This window comes from Mustela lutreola, chromosome 10 (assembly GCF_030435805.1).
Source record: "Mustela lutreola isolate mMusLut2 chromosome 10, mMusLut2.pri, whole genome shotgun sequence".
Taxonomy (NCBI): Eukaryota; Metazoa; Chordata; class Mammalia; order Carnivora; family Mustelidae; genus Mustela; species Mustela lutreola.
Genome location: NC_081299.1, coordinates 58,750,032 through 58,765,936, shown reverse-complemented (window position 1 = coordinate 58,765,936; position 15,905 = coordinate 58,750,032).

The window sequence follows — 15,905 nt, the reverse complement described above, 5'->3', positions numbered from 1 at the left end:
TAAAGATGAACGATAACTAGACAGACCATCCCTGAGGTGAGTGAATAATGTTGGCATAGAAAAGTGAAAATTCATAATTTGTTATGAATATACAAACCAAAATATTGAAGGCATTAGAGAACCAAATGCAATTTTAAGAAAATGAATGCATGACCTACGCACTATAGAAAAAATCAACTTAATTAGGGTTTGTTACAATAGTTCCTCTTTTTGAACGAAGTCCAGCTCTAATTAAAATCTTCTCATTCGATCTGATGGAGTTGTAGATGAGACTGGTTGAAACTGCCTATTGTTCTTATTCATTTTAATGTACTGCATTTCAACAGTAAGGAGATACACAAAAGAAACGCATTTCACTATCTCTTCAAAGGGGTGTGTTATGACTCTAAATTTAATTAAATCAGATTGGTTGCACATCATTTCTATTCCTAAAAATCTCGAGCAATTTCTGAGATTTCCTCCACCTCCTGTCCCATCCTTACCCTCATCCATCACACCCAAATTCAAAATTACAAAAGTTATGTTGAACTCTGTTATTCCTTTTAGTAAACAACAGAATATTTTTAATAAAATAGTCTTGCTTTCCTTTCAGCTCTCCAGCAAATATAAATAGGATCTATCCACCAATCACTTAATATCCATGTTAACAGACCAGATAATTCACTAGTTTAAAAAAAGTCCATTTGCAATTATGAATTGCAGTGATGAATAATCTTTCATTTCTCTATAGCCTATGTGTTAAAAAAATGCACATGTTATACTTTGTACATTTCTCTGAGTTGCTTCCTATGAATATAGTTGGACAAAATAGATCTAGAAATAATACATTGTACATATATTTCTGTGACTAATGTTTATCCAGCTGCTCCAGAGGCTATTTAAATATTATCTTTCAGCTATAGGACAACACCAGCTCAGGGATCCAATGTGCATCTCTTTGCACATGTTGGCTGAAAAATGCAACAACATCAGTATATTTTCTGTTGTTTTTAAGCAGCTAAATTATGGAGCAACTTGTTATGCAAGACTACACAACAAATTCTGATTTGGATACTTGTGCAGAGTGGAAGCTGGGGCATGTGGAGGAGAATTTTAGTTAAAATGTAAAGTGCCTGGAAGAAATAGTTTGTGGAGGTGTGATGGCTTTGAGGTTATAGGGAGTACTCAGAGACTAGTATGAAAACTTTGCATTGGAAGCCATGGGATAGGGGATCCCTGTATATAGGTGGTAGAAAATTTAGCGATGTTGTTACCTATGCTGATGTAACATAAAGTAAAAAAAAAAAGTGTTTAATTTGTCTGATGATCTAGCAAAATAAATATTTAAAGATAGAAAGTTGAAAGTGCTATCAAGTTTCGTTAAGTTTCTTGTAGTAAAATGTGAGACAAAAGAGATAAGAATTGTTTAAAAAAAAAATCCAAGACTTAATAATTTCAAGCTTTTACAGTGTCTTCAGATGGCAAACTACTAAAATTTTAAAAATGGCTTATGAAAAAGATCAAATTCTGGGCATCCTCGGAAAAGAAAATTTAAAGAATAAGTAGAGAGTATTACTGTTTTGGCAATTATGAAAAAAGCTGCTTTAAACATCTGTGTATACGTTCCTGTGTGAACATAAATTTCCAACTCTTCTGGATAAATAATTTATCCTTGCCAGCATTTGGTTTTACAAGTCTTTCAAATTTTGGCCCTTCTAATAAGTATGTAGTGGCATCTTGTTGTTTTAATTTGCATTTCCCCAATGACGTAGGAGACGGAGTATTTTTTCAGATGCTTGTTTGACACTTGTGTTTCTTCTTGATGAGGTGTATCGTCAGATCCTTTGCTTATCTATTTTTTTAAATATTTTATTTATTTATTTGACAGAGAGAGAGACCATGAGAGAGGGAATACAAGCAGAGGGAATGGGAGAGAGAGAAGTAGGCTTCCTGCTGAGCTGGTTGCCAGGCTGGATCTCAGAACCCTGGGACCATGACTGAAGCTGAGCTGAAGGCAGCCTTTTAATGACTAAGCTACCCAGGTGCCTCCCTTTGCTTATTTTTAATCAGATTATAAATCTCCTTATTGCTGAGTTTTAAGAATTCTTTGTATATTTTGGAGAAGGGTTCTCTATCAGATATGTTTTCACAAATATTTTCTCTCAGTCTATGGTTTGTCTTCTCACTCGCTGAACAGTGTCTTCTGCAAAGCAGAATTCCAGACTATCACTTATTTCTTTCATGGATCATGAATTTGATGTTGTGCTAAGAAGTCATCACCAATCCCAAGATTATCTAGATTTTCTTTTATACTATCTTTTGGAGTTTTATAGTTTTATATACCACATTCATATCTTTGACCAACTTTGAGTTAATTTTTGTGGAAGGTGTCTAAATTCATTTTTTGTATGTGCTGTTGCACTATTTGTTGAAAATAATATATTTTCTCCAATGTGCTGTCTTGTTTCCTTGTCAAAAGTCAGTTGACTGTATTTATGTAGGTCAGTTTCTTGGATCTTTGTTCCATTGATTCCTTGTCTGTTCTTTCACAGATACCATAGTGTCTTAATTACTATAGTTTTGTAGTAAATCTTTGTGATAGTGTGATTTTTTTTGAAATTGTGTGTGTGTGTGTGTGAAAGAGAGAGAGAGATTTATAACAAGAACCATATATTTTGCCCTCATCCCCATTCCTGGCCCAGAGCTTCCCCAGTCCCTAGAGGGACTGAGCTCTTAAACTGTGGGATATGATCCTTATTCCAGGTAGATAGTGTTAGAATTGAATTGAAATGTAGGACATCCACTTCATGTCTATAAAGAATTGGAGAATCGGTTGGTGTATGAGACCCCCAAATACTGGTATCAGAAGTGTTGATGAGTCATGAAGAGGGAGAAACAGAGTTTTTCCATATAGTCTTAGAGCTCAGTAGTATCAGTTCCCCAATTTTGTTCTTCCCTTTCAATACTGGCTATTTTATGTCTTTTGCCTTGCCATACAAAGTTTAAAATCAATTTATAAATATCTACAAAGTCATCTGCTATAATTTTGATTGAGTTTGTGTTGACCTTCCAGATCAAGTCAGAAAGAAGTGATACCCTGGTAACACTGAGTCTACTTATCTATGAACATGGAACATTTCATTTATTTAAGTTCTTTGATTTCATTTATCATGTCTTACAGTTTTCTGTATTTAGACTTTGTACAGATTTTGTAAACTTCTACATATTTAATTTTTGGAGGTGCTAATATAAATGGTATTTGGTATTGTATTTTTAATTTCAAATTCCATTTGTTTTTTCCTGGTGTATTGGAAAGTAATTGACTTATTATCTCTGTATCCTTCAATCTTGCTATAATTGCTTACTAATTTTAGGAGTACTCTGAATCCAAAATTTAATAAACACAAAGAGATATACACCCAGACATACTAGGGGCAAACTGTCAAAAAACAAAGACAAAGACAAAGAAAATAGTTTAAAGCAAAAAGAGGGGTGGCTATGTGGCTCAGTGGGTTAAGCCTCTGCCTTCGGCTCAGGTCATGATCTCAGGGTCCTGGGATGCAGCCTGGCATTGGGCTTTCTGCTCAGTGGGGAGCCTGCTTCCCCCTCTCTGCCTACTTGTGATCTCTCTCTCTCTCTCCGTGCCAAATAAATTTAAAAATCTTAAAAAAAAAAAAAGAGCAAAAAGAGAAAACACATACACAGGGGGAACAGCAACATAAACGAGAAGCTCAGAAATGATGGAGACTGGAGGACCGTGGTATAATTTAAAGTACTGGGGGGGAAATTTATCAAGAATTCTAGATCTGGAAAAACTGTTACTACAAATGAAATTAAAACAATGACCATTCCCTTATAAACAAAACTGAGAGAATTTGGTACTGGCAAATCTGATGTAAACCATAGCAAAGCAGAACAAAACAAAACTTAAATAACAAAAGTCCTTCAGGCTGAAAGGAAATTTCAACAGATAATAACTTAAATCGACAAGAGGGAATAAAAATCTTAAGTATGTGAGTACATATAAAATAAAGGAAGGAGAAGAAGAGAGTCTCACACACACACACACACACACACACACGGGGGAGGGGTATGGAGTAGAGATAGGAGAAACAGACAGAGATTGAATTTCTCTTTGATTCTCTTAGTTTCTCAAAGAAACAATTTTTTCCTATTTTTTTCCCTATAATTTTAATCCTCTTCAAAATGACATGAAAACTAAAAATGTTTGATTCATTTTGACAGCAGCACCTTTTGGAGACTGTCCAATTCCACATCCCAGACTCCTAAACTGCTCTGATTTTTGCCTTTCTTTTGATTCTTTAAGCTGCCCAGTATCCATCCAAGATATTCCTTTTCTACTTATGTTAGTCCAAAAATTTGTGTTGTTGCAGTAGAAGGCAGTTAGATAATATTTCATTTTCAAGAAATAACAGTAGCTATTTTTTCATCATATTTTTTCATCATATAATGACTCATTAAGTCATTATATTTATTAAATAACCACTGTGCTAGTTCCTCAGATTACATTAGTTAAAAGGATAGATATGTTTTTGCCCTCATAGAGCTAACAATTATCTAGATGATCAGAAATTAAACCAAAAAGTCATTCTTCTTTTCAATTAAAACTACAATAAACTCTAGAAAAGAAAAATATTATGAGAATAAAAATAGGGTATGTAATTTTATATTCAAATTGAATTACAATACAGAATCTTCCAGAGGTACAGATTATGGGATGCATAATTAGCTTGTCTTCTAATTGGTTGCATCTGTAAATCATTTTCAAATCCCAGAGACATCCATGAAGAACCACAGCACATTTTTTTCTTCATCTATTGTCTACTCATCAAATAAAAAACCTGTTTAGACAAAGCTGATCTCTTTCCAATCCCTAGAGATAGGCTGGGAGCATATTTATATTATGGAAACACTTGATGTTATTGATCTGTGGGTAGTAGCCTAGTTGGACTCTCTCTTCATAAAAGTTTTCTCCTTCTATATCTTACTAATTGTCAGGGAAAAAAATGACATGGCTACAGATCTTTAACATGCCATCCATTTAAAAACAAACTGCATGCCTGCAAGCCACAAAAGAAGGTCAAATGAATAGCCTGAGTGTCATATTGCCAACATTCTCTACTACTTGAATATTTAGGCCATTATTTTTAATTGCATCTCTAGATACAAAGAGGGTCAGCATGCCATATTTTCAAAGCGATGCTTAAAACTTAAAAGGAAGTACTGTGTGAACCATGAACAATTTAACAAGCCCAAACTTCAAGCATCATATAGTTTTATATAAAGCATGTGGTATTTTGGTTGCAAATAATGTAACATTTGCAAACTAACAAAATAAGACTGACTTTTACATCAATGTGATGCTTTCAGTAGGTACAGTAGGGATGGACTCTATCCTAAATTGTCGAGAAATGTTTCTTATCATATATGATATAAAATACAACAAAGAAAAAAAACTATATTTATTCAGAGAGAAAATACATTTTGTAATTGTAAAAGCTTTATAGCTGCCAAAAATCCAACTATCTAGTGTAGAAAAATCTGTGTCTTTCACACAGAAAAATATTGTAGCTGTATTGGTTTAAAATATTAGCCTTTAAAAACATCAAGCAACTGTGCAAATAGATTACAGGTAGGATATTTTAATCATGACCATGAGTGAATTTGTTGTAAATACAAAGCCAGTTCTTGTCAAATTTGATGTAAATATCAAAGCTTCTATTTAACATTATAGTGAAGACTGGGTTATATAAAGAGGTAAGAATAATATTTATTTTTGTTTATATATTATGTGTAATATATACTTTATAATATAAATATATCTATTATAATTCATTTTTATTATCAGAACAATAATCTACAGAAGAGCCAAGACAACCTTTATTTCAGATGTGTTATCTATAGATATAGAAAACCCAAGAGGGGTGCCTGGGTGGCTCAGTAGGTTGAGCATCCAGTTCTTGATTTCTGGTCACACATTAACCAAGAGAAATTAGAAAAGGATATAAATGGGTAATTTACCAAATGTATACCTCAAATGGCCAATAAGCCTATTAAAAGACAGTTTATCTCAGTGATAAGAAAATGCCAATTAAAAGTACAATAAAATACCTCTCACATCTATTTTGTTGGTAAAAACTAAGAACTCTGACAACACTGAATGCTATCAAAGGTATGGATAAAAGCCAACACTTACATACCACTAGTAAGAATGCACATCTATACAATTCTTCATCTTGAAGAAAAATTCCCTGACAAACTTTCACTTGTGAACACAAGTGGACACACATTAAAAAAAAAAAAAAATAGTGAATTCTCAGCAGAATTATTTATAATAGCAAGACCTCATTTTCCATTAAAAGGAGATGGATAGGCGTATCTGGGTGGCTCAGTCACTTAAGCTTCTGTCTTCGACTCAAGTCCTGACCCCAGTGTCCTGGGATCAAGCCCCACATGGGGCTCCCTGCTTGGTGTGGAGTCTGCTTCTTCCTCTGCTAGTTGCTCTCCCTGCTTATGCTCTCTGTCCCTCAAATAAATAAATAAAATCTTAAAAAAAAAAAAAAGAGGAAATAGATAAGTTTATCGTGTTAAATTTATATAATGCTACGCAATAATGAAAATGGATGAACCGAAGTTAAATAGATTAGTGTGGATGAATTTCATGAACATAATGTGAGGTGGATAAAGCTACAGAAGAATACTTGAAGAATGATGCCATTCATATGTAAATGAATCTATATAAAACAACAGTGTATGTACTATGTATTTAGGAAGATATACATGGGTTAGCCAGTTAAGCGCCTGCCTTATGCTCAGATTATGATCTCAGGGTCTTGAACTTGAGCCCTGCATTGGGCTCCCTGATCAACTTCTCCCTCTGCCTCTGTCTCTGCCCCTGCTAGTGTGCTCTCTCTCTCTCTCTCTCTCTCTCTCAAAAATAAATAAAATAGTTTAAAAAGATACATTTGTGTGTATTTTTTGTGTTACAGTCAAGGAGCACTGAATCAGGAAGTTGCCACCACAGCTCTTGACTCCAGAATCAAGAAGCCCCAGCTACAACTGGCTCCCTCAGATGGGTACCCTGACCCCTACCTCTTTCCCTACATAAATCAAGGCTTCACATAGATGTTTTAGTTGGTGCATCCTAAATCACATATTGGTACCCTGGCTAAAAGGAAAACTACAAAATATAGTTTTATTTTCTTCTTTAGAAGGACAAGGCTAATAGGAACACTTAGGAACAAAGGGTATTTATTCAAAATGTTTAATCAGACTACAATGACAGATTCCATCAAAGTGACAGGGAAATTTCAACTTTGCACCTGTATCCTCCTACACTATATATTTTGTTGTTTGTTTTTCATTTTTTCTCCACAAGCACATATATATATATTAATATATATTTATATATATATTAATATATATTTATATATATTAATATATATATATATTAATCATGTCACAGAAACTGCAGGTTGCCTTTCAATATGTAGCTGAGCATCTTCTTCATTAACAGAAAAAGAACACAGCCAATAAGATATATGCAGAACTTCCTTGTGCAAATTCCAAGAAGCCTCCTTAAAGGCAAAAACAGGGGACTCTTCTTGGCTTTTTCTTCCCATTTCCGGAAGTGTAAATACAATACCTGACTTGATCAGCTACTTTAAATCACAATCAATGTGCTCAAGATGGTAAAATAGCAAAACAGAAAGAACTTAGATCTCTGTTGTAAGTGGAAGCAAAGCTTTTGTTATGTAAACACATGTATGTGAGAGAAAAATTAATGTCTGTCTTATTTAAGCCACTTTTGGGGGCAGGGTAGATGTTGGGAGGTTGGGTCTTCTTTACTACAAGCCTAATCATATCCTAACTGATATGGAAAGTAGTATCATCATTTTTTGTTCCTAGGGAGAGAGAGAGAGAGGGCAGGGGTGGGGGAAGAGGGGGGACACAGGGAAAGGGAGAGAGATCTTAAACAGGCTAACGGGCTCCACACTCCATGTGTGGTGCATGCAAGATCATGACCTGAGCCAAAATCAAGACTCGGTCATTTAACCAACCAGGAGCCACACAGGCGCTCCTGTAGTATCATTATTTTTAAATCTACTTAAAAATTAACCTTAAGGAAAACAAAATGGACAAATATCTGAAGCCTTGGGATTAAAAGTCTTACCCTTTTATAAATCCATATAGCAAAATGCCAGGGGAATTTGCTTAATCTTTTGGATAACCTGATAAGAAGACAGGCTTCACATCTTTTCCAACAGGGAGTGACGTTAATCTTCTTTCTAGCCTATCAAGTTTTTCAATACTATTCTTATAAATTCTACTACAAAACTGAACCCATAATTTAAAAGATCCTATCAAATTTTAACTATGGTGCACAGGTCATTTTTCACTCTTAATTTTACTTCTCTCTTAATACAGCTGTAAATAAATTTTCATAATTATCTTTAGTTATTGTTATATTTAATTAACTAAATTATCAGTACTTAAATAATTAACTAAAAATTATTGCAAACCTTGCCTGTACTAGGCACTGGGTTAGATGCCACAGATAAAATGATGAATAAAATATTTTAAAAAGATACAGCTGAGTCCACCAGATGAGCTCATAGTTTAATGGGGGGTAGCTGGGCACAGAAACCTTTAACATTTATTATAATAAGTTCTACAAAACATGATTATTAATACCACTAAAGTACTAATTGGAGGATCCCAACCTAGTAACAGCTGATTAACCTTTAGTACTCTCCCTCTGACATCTAGTTCTTTTAAAAAAATTTCTTAGAGTTATGCCTGTCTACTTCTCACTATATTGTACCTATATAGTCTGGTACTGATCCCTGTTATCATTTTTGATCAATAATTTATAGTTCATATTTTAAAAATATCAAACTTACGGATTCTATTTCTACCTTTGAGGTGGAGTAACTTCCCCCTAAATTTTAAAACTGAAAACTTGCCTCAAATACCCAGGTAAACTAACATAAAAGTGTACATTGATAAGTATCAAACATCACCCATGTTCTACTCATTGGCTACATTTTAAGCTTGTTCTCTAGAGTAACTAAAACTCATTGCCTTCTCTTTGTAATTGTCTTGGAATTAGTGAACTCACATTTCAGAAGAATTTTTTCTGAGCCAGTAATCTTCAGTTTGTGAATGAAAATAGGATACAACGCAGAATTAAATCTTCCTGAAAGACAGATATTTTACATGTATTGTTTCTTCTTTACTTATAAGGATTATCACTTAATCTCTATACAAAATAACTCTGCCTCTGAAAATTAATGGTCTGACTAGTAGATTATAGTATTTTGAAGGGGGAGATGTCAAAGTCTTTAGGCTTGGAATCAATATCAAACCTAACTTATTTTTTAAATGTCATATACAATTAATAATCCCATAACAACTAGGAAAGTTAGCAGGCTATTACGAGCATTACCACAGTATCGAAAAGGCTAAGGTTCTTCAGTTAAGACTTAGCGTGTAAGCACAGTCATGCCTGACTATAAGCACAGCTATCTATCTCTTATTCAATAAGCCAGTAAGATGCATTATATTTTTAAAGGCCAGATGCTTGGGGGCAAAACAAATGGCTAGCATGAAAGGGCTAAGCTAGCAGATAAAATCAACATAATGAAAAAAGTTTAGGGAAAGAAGTGGAATTTGAATTGTGTGGCTATCAATAAAAGCATAATATTGACCTACTATTTCCTTGGGAGGCAGTGGGGAGATTTCAGGAGGAGTGGTAGGCTGCGACAGCCGGGATCCCATGAGACACAAAGCAGCAGCATGCTAAAAGCCTCAAGAGTTGATGAAGTACACCCTCTGGTAACCTAGCAAGTAATGAATTACAATCATCTGACAAAGAGGCTAAAAATAAGGAATCAACCCAATTTCCCCGTCTTTCCCATTGAACCTAATGCTGGCGGCATTCTGCAAAAAAGAAAGAACTACATTGCTTAGAATAACTTTCAGTTATTCTCAGAAAAATTCTATTATGATAGGTCTTACATATTTGTGTGACTTTAAATATCATTAAAACAGCCACCAGATATGTTAAGAGTTTAAACACCAAGCAGTGTTATCCAACAATGTTGAAAGAAAAATTTAAGATACTGTTGGTAATTCTTTTTCTGCTAAGTTCACTTGGAACATTTCAGATGAAACATTTCTTTTTTCTTTTTTTTTCTTTTTTTAGAGAAAGAGAGAGGGTGGGGGAGGGGCAGAGAGAGAAGGAGACAGAGATTCTTTAGTGGGCTTGATGCTCAGCTTGGAGCCCAATGTGGGGCTCAATCTCACGACTCTGGGGTGAAATCAAGAGTCAGATGCTTCACCCACTGAGCCACCTGGGTGCCCCAAATGGGGAATTTCTATCACTAGTGGACAGAGCTTACGAAAATAACATGATGAACATTCATTACGTAAACTACTTATGTAGTTGGGTTTACTTACAACATCCATTCATTTATCATATATTCACTGAGTTCCTGTGTCAGAATCTATGCTATGCTCTGTGGAGAAACAAAGTTGTGATACATGAGCCCTATGCTAAAGGAGCTTGCCATATAATACAATAGATTATATGACTAACAAGACCCCAGTGTAGAATATGATAAATGCCTTTAGACAAGTAGAATAAAAGTGCCATGGTGGTCCCAATGAAGAGGAAAGGAAGAGTAATATTTATTCATTCACTCAGCAAATATTTTAAGGACTCTTCTAGGCATTGGGGTTAGATTGGTAAACAAGATAGACAGAGACCAAGCCTTTCTGTGCTTTTACAAATGTTAACACACTTTGTCTTCATGAGAACTCAGTAAGGCAAGTATTATTCTAAGAGGGTGACTGTTTTACTGTTTGGAGCATAAATAATGGCCTCCCAGTAGTGTTGAAAGCACACAGCTTAGAATAGCAGAAAATTCAGTCTCCGTACCTCTGTCCTCCTAGAACATAGCTCGGAGAGCTAACATATATCAAAGGACCAGTCCTATTTGTTTTCACTTTTTGGCTGGGGATAAAATTTAAAAGCTCCCAAATGAGGAGGGTGTTCTCTAGGGTTGATAACAGATATTCTTGCACAGGACTCTTCCACAACATTACATCCTCAAGATGACTGATGCAACCAGGAATGGGTTAAACAATGGTTTCTACTAAAAACCAGAACCAAACAAAAAGCAGTAAAACAACCTCCTGGATAGATCCTGAATATCCAAATACTTCATCCTAGCCTTCAGTAAGCAATGCTTATACTGCTCTACAATGAAAATATTTCCATTCTGAATGGTAACACTGTGCTACTGGAATTATCAAAATGTATTCAATTATGTGCACTAAACTTGATTTTTTAAGGCAGAAAAGACAATTAGATTTTAGGAATATTTCCAGCAAAGAGAATTCAATCAAAATTTATTTTCCGGCTAGCCCAGAGAAGTAAGTTAATTAGAATATCTAATTCCATGATCATTCTGGGTAAACCCAGTAGCACTTTATAAATTCAAAAGTGTTAATATTGATAATAATATTATACTTTTTCTAATCTTTCAGGTCCCTTCAGATTTAGAATGATGTCTTCCTTACAACCTCTCTTTAGGGACACAAATATTAATGATTAATATTTGGTATTATCTCCGGTATTATCTCTAGATAATAATAATAATAATAGTACTCTAGAATGTAATTCACATTTTAAAGATGAAAAAAAACTAAGGATCCATAAGTAACAATACCTGAAACCATAATTCTAATAAAGGTAATAAAAAAGCATTTTGTATACTAATAGTTCTCCACTATCTCAGAACCATCTGTGGACTTCCCCAAAACACAAAACTACCAGGCACCATGCTGAGAACTGAAAATCTGCTTCTGTAAGAGAGTCTCCACTGTTATTTATTTATTTTTTAATTTCTACTAGTAAATCTGGTCTAACTTAATAGAGTCAAACCTGTCAAATGGCAAATTAAAAGTAGGATGTTCCAGTATCTGAATAAAATGGGAGCTAAAAAATAATGGGAAGAATTAAAGTGAAAGGAGCATTGGTTTTACTGAGTCTAAAAGAAATAATGCAAGGAGAGAAGTAGTGGTTATGGTCTGCATAATCGGGCTTTAGATTGTGACCAACACAACTTATCTGATACCAGTCCTTCCAGGGTGAACGTGATAAGATTGTTTGTCTCTTCTAACGAAGAGCGAGTGGACCAGAAGGAAATACATCATCGTAACTCCAACTTCTAATTTCTTTCCTTGATAAATTAAGGGCCACGGCCCAGGTCAGTCCCTCAGTAGCACTCATGGTACCACTCCCAGGGCCCAGGGCCTGGCTGGACAGACAGCGGATTGATTGTTACAGGCAGGCACATGTGTACCCTAGTAATTCTTCCTGAATCCTACCAGTTAGACTTGGCAAAGAAGAAGAAATTTACTTGGACTTCTCCTAAGTCATTCATTCTTTCGTTTACTCATTTATTGAGCAAACACAGTGCCCGCTGTTGTGTTTAATATTGGAAATACAATGATGAATAAGTCTTGCACCCTGCAAAGACTAAATGGCGGAAGAACCTGTCCTACATAGGCCTGGCCCCTACTTTTTTTTTTTATATAGGTTTAATTTATTTATTTGAGAGAGAGAGAGAAGGCGCGCACGTGCTCGCACATGCGGAAGTGCGCGGTGGGGCAGAGTGAGAGGGAGAAGCCGACTCCCTGCTGAGCAGGGAGCCTGAGCTGGTGGGGCTCAATCTCAGGACCCCAAGATCATGACCTGAGTCGAAAGCAGACCTTTACCAGCTGAGCCATCCAGGTGCCCCCAGGCATTTTTTAAAAGATTTTATTTTTTTATTAATAGAGATGCAGCGAGAGAGGGAATACAAGCAGGAGGAGTGGGAGAGGGAGGAGCAGGCTCCCCCATGCAGAGCTCGATCCCAGGACTCTGGGATCATGACCTCGTGGAAGGCAGAAGCTTAACCACTGAGCCACCCAGGTGCCCCCCACCTCAGGCACTTTTTAAAGTACTCGTGTGTCATAATTCTTCATTCAAAGGTGTTTAAAACATATTTATCTAAGTCTTCTAACACGTTGGGTACTTTTTATCATTTAATTCTTGAACAAACCTGTAAGGTAAATAATAATATTCCTTTTGTTACAGAGGAAGGAAATGAGATTTAGAGAGGATAAGTACATTGCTGAAGGTCACACAGACAGTGAGGGATAGAAACGAGACTTGAGCCTAGGTCCGTATGGCTTCAAAACTCAGGCTTCTAACCACTAAACTTATTCTGACTCCTTTGAGGCTAAGTTTATTAATATCTAAGACCTGGAAAGAGCCCTACAGAGAAGCTTTTCATCTTCATGAAGTAGGAATAATATTATTTGGTCAGTCAATGAGCATAAGGAAGGTAGGGGGAGCGGGAGGATGCAAGGGAGGGAGGGAGGGAAGAAAATGAATATAAAGAAGTTGATGTTAGGAGTTCATTACAAAGACCACTGACAGTGCAAACTTCCACATACCTCCATTCATAGAAAATTTCAGCCTTACTCAGCGGCAAATATGTTAAGAAATTATCAACACATTCTCACTACTAATCTGCAAAATCTGATTCTGAGAAGGGATTTGCTATCTTCTCCAACTCCTATTCAGGCCCCCTCCAGTCATCAGCTATGCCATCTCCAGTAGGGTCTGGGAACCCCTTAATATTAGTTTGTTTGCCGGTTGGTTTGGCTGGTTAATTTGGCTTCTAAATGTGATGTGTTAAATTTAGTTTTTTCTCTCAGTTCAGTAAGACTGACGTGGTCTCCAGTGGTCCAGGAAGGACATGGTTAAAGTGAACTCCGCAATAGCTCCTGTTGATTTCTATAAAATTAGGCTACAGAAGTGAACGTATTTGACTAGAGCTGTCTCTGTTTGTCAGTTAGGTTGTTTGCTTGGATTTAGTCAGATAAGAGTTCTTAGCGAAGGTTCCAGGAAGGAGAGCAGTAGGAGTAGTGTAAAGAGTAGTGAGAGGAAAGGAAGATAAGAGCATGCCCATTCCGTGCTATGCACCCTGCAAAGCAAAGCGAAAGATAATCAAACTTAAGAACTTAAAAAGCTGCCTTTAGATTTGTTGTCAGTGGTGAGAATTAAACTAATTTTCTTTTGTCAAAAGTGAAAATATGTTTATGCCAAAAAAAATTTCAGCATGAAAAGAGATAAAAGGAAGTTGTATCCTTGCATGATTATGAGAGAAAACATGTTTTCACTCAACTCTTTGCATAGCACAGAATTAAAATGGGGGGTTGCTTGCTTAGAGTTTTGAACATAGTGCCTAGAACATTGTGAGTGCTCAATAAATATTTGTAGAATGAATGAATGAATTAAAAGAAATATCAAGAAAGCAAACTGAGTTTGTGCCTTAAAACATCATAAGAAATTATAGCAGAGAATTTCTAAGAATTCATTTATTGTGCCTTCAAATAAAGAAGAAAAAATGTGACCTTTGGAAAAGGAAACATCTATCTGAAACATGAAATCTTTGCAAATAGTGTATTTAGCTCAGTTTTTAAATGAAACTAATTTGTTATGTGAGTGGTTGAGAGGATGAGATGCCTCCCCATATAAATGAGAAAATGTCTTTACCTAATTTCATTTATCTTAGAAGGTCTTTTCCTTTACCTTCTAGTCACTTTTTTTTTTTTTTTTTTTTTTTGCCAAACATCACAGAGAAAGCCATTGAACCTTAATCAACTATTTAAAGAGTAGCTATTCTCTTCTATTCTGGCTCTATAATTACCAATTATATTATTTTTTTCCTCAAGAAGAAACACTTCTGGACTTATTTTGATTGATTTTTATCAGGCAGCTCTCTTGCATCTTTAAGCAGCATCTTTTATAAAAGAGTTTCAGTTTTGCTTAGTTTATGCTAATAATAGCATTTACATTTTTATTTATGAATGAATTCAAATGTCTCATTCCTGTTGGAAAACAAAGTCATAATAAAAAATTGGGAAAATATTAATTAATTCTGCTTTTATACAGTTTGAAAACCAGATTAGTTAAACAGCATTTGCAAGAAAAGTGAATATTATTCAGGGGCTACTAGAGCCAAGCTAGTTTAACTTAGTTTTCCACATTATAAACCACACATATTTGCATGTTCCTCTTCAGTAAATCCTGTTTTCCTCCTTACCATGTGCATGATAAAACAAGAAAAATATGGCATTGATTGATTGCCTTAATTCTGAGGAAAAATGAAAAATCTATCCTTTGGAGGGAGGCAGAATGTGATTCTTCAGGGCTATACCCAGTTGTGGCATTTTTGTGGAGAAACTAGAGTTCCTGAAGTCCAACCCAGAAAAGGAGCAATGGGGTGGGGTAGGGGGTGTGGAGTAAGCATAGCATGAAGCAAGACTTTCAAGTAACCCCCTGAAGAATGGTGTAGCCAAGGCAGAGTTTGGAGAGGGAGACAGAGGAGAGGTAGTGGATACTTGTCTTCAACTAGAAATATATTTGAATCAAAGAATAATCTTGGAGAGACAGAATGGCCAATAGTGGCATGGCCCTTCCTAAATAGTGTTGCATAGTCGGAGTACCAATGACCATGTCAAGGTAGTTCCTGCCTTTAGGCACTAGAGCCTTTACTTGGTGACCACTCGGGTTCCCCAACTGTTAGGAAACTTCTTAGGCCTGGTATTTTAGAAATGGTTGAATTGCAGATCTAAAGCAGGAGTTTCTCCACCATGAGGATCCAGGATAAAATCTCATGGGAAATGTTTTTCCAAACTGCACATACCTGCCCAATGCCTTGTATATCGCCTCAAGACTGTGAAGCAGCTCTCTTGGACATAGTTGTGAATGGACAAGGGAAGACAGTAGGGTAACTTCCTGAGTGTCCCTGATTTTGCTCCATCTCTATTAATAATTACATTTT